This window comes from Mytilus californianus, unplaced genomic scaffold, assembly GCF_021869535.1.
Source record: "Mytilus californianus isolate M0D057914Y unplaced genomic scaffold, xbMytCali1.0.p SCAF_10, whole genome shotgun sequence".
Lineage (NCBI taxonomy): Eukaryota > Metazoa > Mollusca > Bivalvia > Mytilida > Mytilidae > Mytilus > Mytilus californianus.
Window position 1 is genome coordinate 53,863,420 of NW_026262582.1, and position 10,694 is coordinate 53,874,113.

At 32.4% G+C, this 10,694-nt stretch overlaps 1 protein-coding gene across 1 annotated transcript in view; it reads right to left on the reverse strand.

Moving 5' to 3' along the window:
* The window catches only part of LOC127718789 (titin-like), a 319,779-nt gene extending 309,916 nt beyond the window's left edge, over nucleotides 1-9,863 (reverse strand). Inside the window, exons 1-2 of the mRNA XM_052224839.1 lie at nucleotides 9,753-9,863; nucleotides 408-499 (exon numbers count right to left, since the gene is read on the reverse strand). The gene's annotated coding sequence lies outside the window, so the exon portion shown is untranslated. The remainder of the gene's footprint in view (nucleotides 1-407; nucleotides 500-9,752) is intronic.
* Between the last annotated feature and the right edge of the window lie 831 nt (nucleotides 9,864-10,694).

The following is a 10,694-nucleotide window of genomic DNA, read 5'->3' on the forward strand; positions in this document are numbered from 1 at the left end:
TATTTTTACTAAGTTGTCTAAATAGTTTATGTGGGAAGTACACAAGTAACCAACTCAAATCACTACTACTACCTGTTGCTACTTAAGGTTTCAGGTACATATAGATATGTAAATAGTGAAACAAGATAAAAACATATACTAATACTTTTACTTACAGTTACATAATAAACAATTTGCATTTAAATGGAATGCTAAAAATTTCAATCCTATAGTTCATAATTCCTTTAACCATTTACAGTTATCTTATTATGTTTTGAGAAAGTCCCCACAGGTATAAACAAACTTTTACATGGCTTATGCACAGTCTTAGGGCAGACTAAATAAAATGACACAATACTACATAAGTAATAGTTATCAGACTGATCAGGTTAATTACAGGTGTTTTATATATATATATATATACCTACATGTTTAAGGTGACTGCTTCATTGTTGCTGTTAGCTTGCCACTTCCATGTAAATGTTTTTCTCCAAGTTCAGTGGCCCATTCAAGTTTTTACCTGTGAAGAATTATAACATGGTGTCATTAAAATACTTCTGGTAAATTGTTAGCTATTATTACTATTGTTGTCTGAAGAAGTAGGAGGGATTGATTAGATCTTGATGCCCCTAAGTACAAATCTATTCTAAAGATTTTTGAAATCTTTGGATAAATATATCATCCGAAAGCGATAAACATGAAGATGAAGACAGCTTTTGTTTTTACATGTATTTCATTTACTTTTATAGAATCATAGTTTTCTGTATGTAAACCTGATAAAGCATAAATTTATATTGGCCTTAAATGCAAATATTCAAAATATACATTATACATTCATAAAAGGAATTCTTTAGATGAAAGAAATCCACTAAAATTAATATTCAAAACCACAACTCTGAGACGAATCAAAATCAATTTCATTCATAAAACTGCCATTAGAACTGAGGGTGGGAGACAAACTTTTTTAAATATTGTCTTATAGTTATATGCTTTATTATCTGTTTTTTTAATTCTTGTAACAAACTATTTCAAGTGTTTCATGGCAATGTAACCTGGATTTGTGTCTATATAATCATGATAATGAACTCTTAGCAAATATAGATATAAAAAGGTGTCTTTCCAAGCAAGTTCTGCTGTCTTCTCAAATATAAATTCCACATCTTGGTTTATTATATAAGAAAGCATGATAATTACATATACATATATGATTAAAATGTAATATTATTTTTGGCCATTGAGTTGTTAGTTTGTTTTCGATCTATGAGTTTGACTGTCCCTCTGGTATCTTTCGTCCCTCTTTTTTAACAAGGCAAAGATGATCTGAAAGCCTGCAAGGGAAAAGTCAATAACAATATTTGGATTTTCTTATTTTTAGGAGGAAACACTGAAACTTCTGAATGTTTTCATGGGGAAAAAATTAATTGTACCTGAGCTGATTTTAAACATTCAATAAATGTTTAAAACTTCAAGAACAACTCTTCATTTTACGTAAAACACCTTGATGACTTTTATAAAACCCTGCTTTAATACAAAGATAAATATTTATGTTAGCACATATTTCATGGGCCTTACAACTTAACTGGTAATTAAAAGTTATGATGTAACATTGGATCAAATACATAAATATTTTTAAAGTGTGAATGAATGGACTTTATTAAGATCAATGGTGATAAAGTTAAGGGATCATTATATAACGACAATGAGAACTTGTGAACTTCTACTGTTGTTCAAAACAGTCAAGAACTGGCACTGAGAGTGTCTTGTTTTTTTTATAATTTTCAGTCTTAATGACATAAACTTTAAAATTTAAACATTTTCCTCAAAAAAGGGTGCCCAAACACTTTTTGGGATTTAGGCTCCTATTACCATGTTTCCCATGCATAACTATAGAACCATTCAAACATGTGAAGCTACTGATTCGAACTGATCAAAAGGATTCCTGGTGAATTAAAGTTGCTTCTTCATAGAAATCTAATTTCCCAATTCTTTTATGGTATTCACCCAATACATGTGATACCAATGAGAAACAATAATGCCACAAACCCTACAATTCACAATGACTTACCATTTTAGAACCAAACTTAGAGGGATCTAGACTATGACAGGGTATCTAAATAACAGTCCTAAATGTAATGTGCAACCACTAGACCCAATATCTGAGAAAAAAATATCCATAATCAGTTCTCATACATTCTGCACCATTAGCCACTAGTCCGATGCCCCAGACTAGTAAAATTTTATTCGGACTAGTAAGAATTTGCAAAACTTTGCTTAGACACACAAGAAAAATGTCGGAATATTGGTCTTCTGAATAGCAGTTGGAAAAGATTTTGGTGCATACTGCTCATACAAACAAGACCAAGACTGGGTATGGACCTGCATAACTGATCATTCCCAGACCAAATATTAAAATCATTCACTTCAATATAAACCAAGAAAACATTGATGAAAATTTTCCTTGTACAATGCGTGTTGTCACTCAAATTTCAAACTATTGGCAAACAGGTAGTGGCTTCATGGCAGATGCAAAAATTGGTTACTCACTACAACTCAACATTATCAAGCTGTAGACCAAATCATTCCCTTTCATAGAAGCCAAGAAAATTTCATGAAAGCTTTCTTTCTTTCGGATGAAATCTAGGGATTACTTAACCTGCTTTAGCCTTTGGCGACACAGGCAAAAAGAACCTAAAATAATAATCAGGATCATTATTCCAAATTTTATCCATGTTACTGTATACTCTTATAGATCAAGTAACAAACACTTAATCAATTAACCAGATCAAAGGAAAATCATCTGAATGTGTATTCAACTGATAAAGATCAAAGCCATAAAACTATGTGTATAATAGTTTGTATACACCTGTATACATGTATATGTTTAATTAAGATAATCATTATTATGTAATGGTATCAATTTAAGAATATAATTGATTATTTAACAAAAATACAAATACAAAGTAAATACATTGGGACAATAATAAAATTTAGATTGTTTGATGTTGCCTACCTACCCACCTAAAAAGCAGCCTACCATAAAAATTTTGTGACACAAATTGTTTCAAATTTATTTTTTAAAGATTTTTTCCTGCTCTAACATTATTTTCTTGTCTTACATGCAAACATGTAACTAATGTTGTTGGCCGAAAAAAAAATTCGCGAACTACCTACCCAACAGTACAAGGCATGATTAGGCAACATCAAACAAAAAATTTCTTAAAAGTGGCCTTGGATTTATCAATTTACTATGTACATTTGTTGTAGGTATACCACAAATTTATGGATGTTCAAGAAATAATTGCATTACCCATTTCTTTTAATCCATAAAAAAAAGTAAACAGTACAAAATAACATAACAGCAAAATGTACACACAGGTTACTAAAAAATAAATGGGGAATGTGTCCATGGGACACAGATGATGCCCCCGCTTGCATATCATATAAAGTTATAGAGGGACACAACTAAAGAATGGTAAAAGTGATGCTACCCAAATTTGTACTTGATCTGAGTTTTGTAGTAATAAGTATTGTGTATACCCAGTAAGTTTCATAACATTTGGTTGAGGCCAACTTAAGTTAGAGAATGGAAACAAAAAATTCATCAATTTTTACATTTGTAAAGGGGCATAACTCTAGAACAGTAAAAGTGATGCCTCCAAAATTCAAAATTGATCTGTATTTTGAGGTAATAAGCATTGTGTATAAGTTTCATAACATTTGGTTGAGGCAAACTAAATTTAGAGAACGGAAACAAAAAATTCAGCAATTTTTCCATTTGTAAAGGGGCATAACTCTAGAAACTAAAGTTAGAGAATGGAAACCAACTTTGGGACGTACAGACGGACGTAAATACGGACAAGGGTAAAACTTTATGCCCCCTCCACAATGGCGGGGGCATAAAAATGATAATTCAGGATTGTAAAGATTGCCTTGTCACTGAAATTATTTAGTAAACAACATACATGTACTAGTATGTGTAAAAAAAAACTTTATCCCAGTAGAATTTGAATTCAACTTCAGTGAGGAAGGACCCTATGTAGATGTGAAATGAACATATTCATATGATGAAGACATAATCTTTCAATCAGTTTAATTGAAGTCTGGAGCTGGCATGTCAGTTAACTGCTAGTAGTCTGTTGTTATTTATGTATTATTGTCATTTTGTTTATTTTCTTTGGTTACATCTTCTGACATCAGACTCGGACTTCTCTTGAACTGAATTTTAATGTGCGTATTGTTATTCGTTTACTTTTCTACATTGGCTAGAGGTATAGGGGGAGGGTTGAGATCTCATAAACATGTTTAACCCCGCCACATTTTTGCGCCTGTCCCAAGTCAGGAGCCTCTAGCCTTTGTCAGTCTTGTATTATTTTTAATTTTAGTTTCTTGTGTACAATTTGGAGTTTAGTATGGCGTTCATTATCACTGAACTAGTATATATATTTGTTTAGGGGCCAGCTGAAGGACGCCTCCGGGTGCGGGAATTTCTCGCTGCATTGAAGACCTGTTGGTGACCTTCTGCTGTTGTCTGTTCTATGGTCGGGTTGTTGTCTCTTTGACACATTCCCCATTTCCATTCTCAATTTTATTTTTATTTAAACTGAATAAAATATCAATGAAGCACAAGAATTCTAAAACAAAAGTAACTGATACTACTCTGTTCAAGTATAAGGACTTTGTCTGACAAGAGAAGTAGCAGCTATATGAGAACTTTTTCTTATAAAATAAGAAGATAGCAAACAATTTTATAAGGACTTAATCTTACAAAAAAGTACACTTACGACAAACAACTCTATAAGGAATTAATTTAACAATAGAATTAGATCGACAGACAACTGTCTAAGGTATTTGCAATTGTAACAAAATAATTTAATAGTACATGTTGTAAGACCAACAACTCTTTTTAAGGACTTTATTTTACAACACTGAACAGATATAGGTATAAAGAAACACCTCAATAAGGATGTTATTGTACAACAGATATAGGTATAAAGAAACACCTCAATAAGGACGTTATTGTACAACAGATAGAGGTATAAAGAAACACCTCAATAATGACATTATTGTACAACAGATAGAGGTATAAAGAAACACCTCAATAAGGACGTTATTGTACAACAGATAGAGGTATAACATCTCAATAAGGACGTTATTGTACAACAGATATAGGTATAAAGAAACACCTCAATAAGGACGTTATTGTACAACAGATAGAGGTATAAAGAAACACCTCAATAATGACATTATTGTACAACAGATAGAGGTATAAAGAAACACCTCAATAAGGACGTTATTGTACAACAGATAGAGGTATAACATCTCAATAAGGACGTTATTGTACAACAGATAGAGGTATAAAGAAACACCTCAATAAGGATGTTATTGTACAACAGATAGAGGTATAAAGAAACACCTCAATAAGGATGTTATTGTACAACAGAAGAGGTATAAAGAAACACCTCAATAAGGATGTTATTGTACAACAGATAGAGGTATAAAGAAACATTTCAATAAGGACGTTATTGTACAACAGATAGAGGTATACAATGTAACATCTCAATAAATATAAGGACGTTATTGTACAACAGATAGAGGTATAAAGAAACACCTCAATAAGGACGTTATTGTACAACAGATAGAGGTATAAAGAAACATCTCAGTAAGGACGTTATTGTACAACAGATAGAGGTATACAATGTAACATCTCAATAAATATAAGGACGTTATTGTACAACAGATAGAGGTATAAAGAAACACCTCAATAAGGACGTTATTGTACAACAGATAGAGGTATAAAGAAACATCTCAGTAAGGACGTTATTGTACAACAGATAGAGGTATAAAGAAACATCTCAATAAGGATGTTATTTTACAACAGAAGTACTTGTAGGTAAGAAAGACAAATATTTATTGATCGTTTGATAAAAATCTTTAAACTATTTAAATCAATAAAAGTTGTGTTCCTCCAAGGGAGGAATTTAAATTTAGCTTTGTATGTCAAATATATTTCACAAGACATTCCAGTTTAAATCTTCTTAAAAGATCAATTAAGTCATTATGTATACATATATTCAGTTGTTAAAACCTTTTTCAGTCACAATAAAATAACCAATTTACCCTTTTATATTGTAGTCCTCCCTTAAATTCTATGAAAACAATTTATCATTTTTTGTTTGTAAAATTTTTACCGTTGCCCTCACAAATCCCGAGGTTAATGAAATTATGTACCCTTGACTTTAAATAAGTATATAACAAGTACATGTACAAAATGTAGCTCAAATTATGCAAATTGAAAGTACAGGTATGAAAAGGCCACATTTTTATTTAAAAAATCGAAAAAATATTATATAAAATCTATGAGGCAACATCTTTAAGATGTTCACAAGATATGTCTGACAGATATCAGTTTAGATGTTTTAAATTGTGTCTTAGGTGTAAATATTTGGTTCAGCACTTCAAACTTCTTTTGAAAAAAAAAATTTTTTTTTGACCATTTTATGCAGAAAATGATAACTTTTTTCGGGCATTTTCCCGGTTTGCCATGCTTATGAAATTCACATCACATTCACGCCCAAACTCCTATTTTGTGAATACTTGTGGACTTATAGTGATTCGGCAAGGGAGGAGGCTATGGACCGCTCAAAGTCCCCAGCTGGTCCAGGGTAACATCCTAGTCGGGGATCCAGGGCAGCACCGTAAACGGTGGTCCAGGGAAGCGAATCCACATGAAGCTCTGGGCATATGAGTAATTACAGTCACTGCTTTGAACATGAAAAATACCCTATCTGTTTTTTACTATACCATATTTTCATGAAACGATAGTAAAAGTCTAGTGAGTTCCGTAATTTGCTGCTTATATTATTAACATGGTTATTTTCAAATATAAAAATTTATAAAATGGGAAGATCAGGAAGAGTCGACAACCGAAGCGTTAATCAATGGACAATTGACAAACCCGGGAACAGATAAGACACAAAAGGAGAAACTAAAACATTCAACATTGAAAACTAAATACAGATGAAAAACACGGACCCAGAAAACAATGTGGCGACCTCCGGTGCTCCAAAAGGGTAAGCAGTTCCTGCTTCTTGCAAAACACCCGTAGTGTGTCTCACGAAGGTCATTCTCAAATCAAAGGAGAGGTTTCTACGACAACAGTAGAAGGTCATTTGGGACACAGATACCCCAGGTGAATCAATAGTCTTTTGGACGAACGGACAATGGGAATACGAAATCTAACGGCCACTTTTAAGTCTTGACTTATAAGAAAGGGATATAAATCTAAGATGTTTTCAAGGTGATTGTATTGAGCCTGTATAATTAAATGTTAATACTGCATGTAAGACTTAAAATATAGTTAATATCGAAAGTCCATATATCTATTTTTTGCCAAGGCAAATGATCGCAGAACTCTCTCGGTGTTGATATCCATTTCTTTGTGAACATGTATGAGCGTGCCAACGAAGATAGTCTGTCCTGTACCATGGTTGAACGGAGATAAGTTTTCGGTCGCCTTAATGCACTAAATGACCGTTCAGTAGTTGATGTAGTTACTGGCATTGTAACTAGAATTGAGAAGATTGCGAATATTGAAGGATATATAGTTCCTTATAAGTCACTGCTACAGACGACATCAGAGATTTGGGCTTTAAACACCGCCCGACACGATAATCTGTAAAGACTAAAGACTATCTGTAATTCAATTTCAGAATTATTTTTTTTTTGGTGAAAAAAATGTGCAAGCAAATGATTTTTTGCGTAAAGGCAGCTACGCGCCTGCGTGTGAAAAATGTCTATTATCAAAATATATATATAAGATTTGTGTGAAATTTTAAGGGGAGATAATTCGCTGCAAAATAACAATTAATATTATAACGCTTGAAACATTTTTAAAACATTCTGTGTTTGCATATTGTATTAAGTAATTTTCAATTCACTTAATTATCTCAAACAGTTTTCTTACAGGGGCGTAGCTACCCGGAAGCATGACAGCACGTGCATCCACGTCTTTATCACCAAAAAAAAAAAAGAGGAGAGAGAGAGAGAGAGAGAGGGGGGCAAAGTTAACTTATAGGAATTGGTCTTTCGATCTATGTATGCATTTTAAAAACTACACAAAGAATAAAAGCAAGAGGAATAAACATGCAGCGAAATTTTTAGTCCCGTAAGACATGTTTGTGTACGATAAATAAATACAACTGGTGTAAACATAGTGGAACTTTTTATATTACGGACATTGTTTAGAAAAACAGCTATATAATTGTCGGTACCACCACCATAACATATACTAGCCTTGAGTGCAAAAAACAACATATAATCCCTTTAGGGTTAACAAAAAAACTTAAACATTATTATTTTCCGTTTCGCCCCGAAGCACACATCTTACAAGAACGAAGACTCTTCAACTCGTATTGATCCGGGAATAACGACTGTTACCTTGTGAACTAGTTCAAAAATTGACCAAGTATGTAGGTCTTGACAACACGAATACTTCATTTTCACATCACAATACGTATTCTCGTCCTGGTGTGCATGTAATATTTGCTACTGGACATTAATAACCATTCAATCAATCAATAGTTTCCGTAAACGAATAGACGAGAAGTTGGAACTGCTGTTATTATAAAAAAAAGTACACATTTCCAGTACATGTATTATGTTTTTTTATTTATTTTACAAAAAACATCTTGTATACTGAACTATTTGGTCATTTAATTTTATAATGAATTTTCTGTCCGAGTTGGACACTAAACTGCGGATTCTTGTTCAAACGAAACACCAAACTTTTAATACACGTCTCTTCACTGTTATCATCTAGATACTGCAATACAACTTGTCGAATGCATATGTATTTGTTAATTAGCTGGATAATTAACAAACGCAGATCATGAAAAGATCGTGATCAAAGTACCATTCTCTCTGAAAAAGTTCCTTAATTTCAACTTCGAGAATTCCTAACTGCGTAAAATAAGAAATTCCTATCTCTCTCTTGTAGAGTTTACCCACAGAATTTTTAAACATCAAAATACATATGTTCAGCAAAATATTGGAGAATGTGTCCACCAAGTATTTGGTATCCAAAGATGTTTATGCTAACAAATTCCACATATAGTATTGTGTTGATGTTTATTGTTTGTTTTTTATCCATCTACTTTGCCCAATACAAATACTAGCATATGGAACAAACCTTCGTGATTTTAAAAGCTCTCATGGCGTACAAAAAAGGCAAACGGCAATGTTTAGTCTTCATTCGACTAGAAGTTAAACAAATAGTTGACCAAAAAACCACAATAAAAATATACAAGTTTTATTACGGTTGTGATTGTTTTGAAACGCTATAAATTCGGATTTTTCGGGCCCCCCAGACCCCCCGCCCTTAGTTTGTGATTCCACTTCATTAAAAAGGTAGCTACGCCCCTGTCTTATTTACCAGAAACTCATTTCAAATTTTATGTGTGGAATGGGGAGATAATCCAGATATCAGTACATATATGTTTTGACATATACGATGTCTTTAGACTTGGTAAAACTATTTTCGTTGAAAAATAAACATGAGGCCCGTACCACTGTCATGTGTTGTTAAACTTTCTCTGATAAAAACATAATGTTACAACAATTTCGCTGTAATAACACACACAACTTGTGTCACAGCTAGCGTCTACCTTTGCCGGTCGGGTTGCAGTCGATCTCGAAGTACTTTAATTAATAGTACGGTACTGTACAAATATATATTACGCATTATATCCAGATATTCATTTGAGCTAGGTGCTTACCGTGTACTTGTTGTAGTCTTCTGATATGTTTTCTGTTTATTTCAACAGATATTAATATTCCAAAAGTTTTATTATCGTAAAACACCTAGACTCAATCATTTAGGTGACACTGATTGGCTATTCTGACCACTAGATCTACTATTATTTTTAGTTGGACTAAACTTTTACACACTTTCTTGAATACTCTTTTTAAACCAAACATTAAAAGAAATATCTTCGAAGCGGTTAATTTGCAAAGAAAGCAAGCTTGGAGACCTACAATAAAACGAACACCATTGACACGGAGGTCCGGTAAAGACTACTAAATAGAACAGCCAGGTGCGAAAAGTAAAAATAGACGTTCCCAAACGTTGATGACAATGGGTTTTTGACCAAACAAGGATTTGTATAGTACCATATATACATCCCTGGACAGAAAAATATAAATTAATACATAACACCAAGGATGTTTAAAGTAACTTATACAAATCCTTAAGGGCATACGATACAGTTTTGATCCCATAATGAAAATTTGATGAAAATTTGCAAATAGGCTATTTTTTACCTGATTAAATCAAATATGTAATAAAAAATATACCTTCATGTGCTACTTGTTGAGTAAAATTAGTTCGAAATTTCAGATATTTGCTCAAAATTCGGATTTGTGGACGTATTTTTCCTTCCGACAGAAATGCATTACTTTTTTGTTTTAAAAGATAAACACAAGCTGTTTTTTGTTAAATTATTTGTAATTTCTGTTTTATATAAGTATCCTATATGAAATCTTTTGTTTAGAAATAACTCAAATTTATCAAATGTTCATGAATGTAGAAAAAAACGTCATTTTTTGCTGTATGTTTATCAAATTTAAAAAAATTGCATTATTGACTTTTTCATGAAAATTAGTACAAATAATCTTCATACGTAATCAAACCGAATGTCATTTTAAAAAAGAGGGGTCCA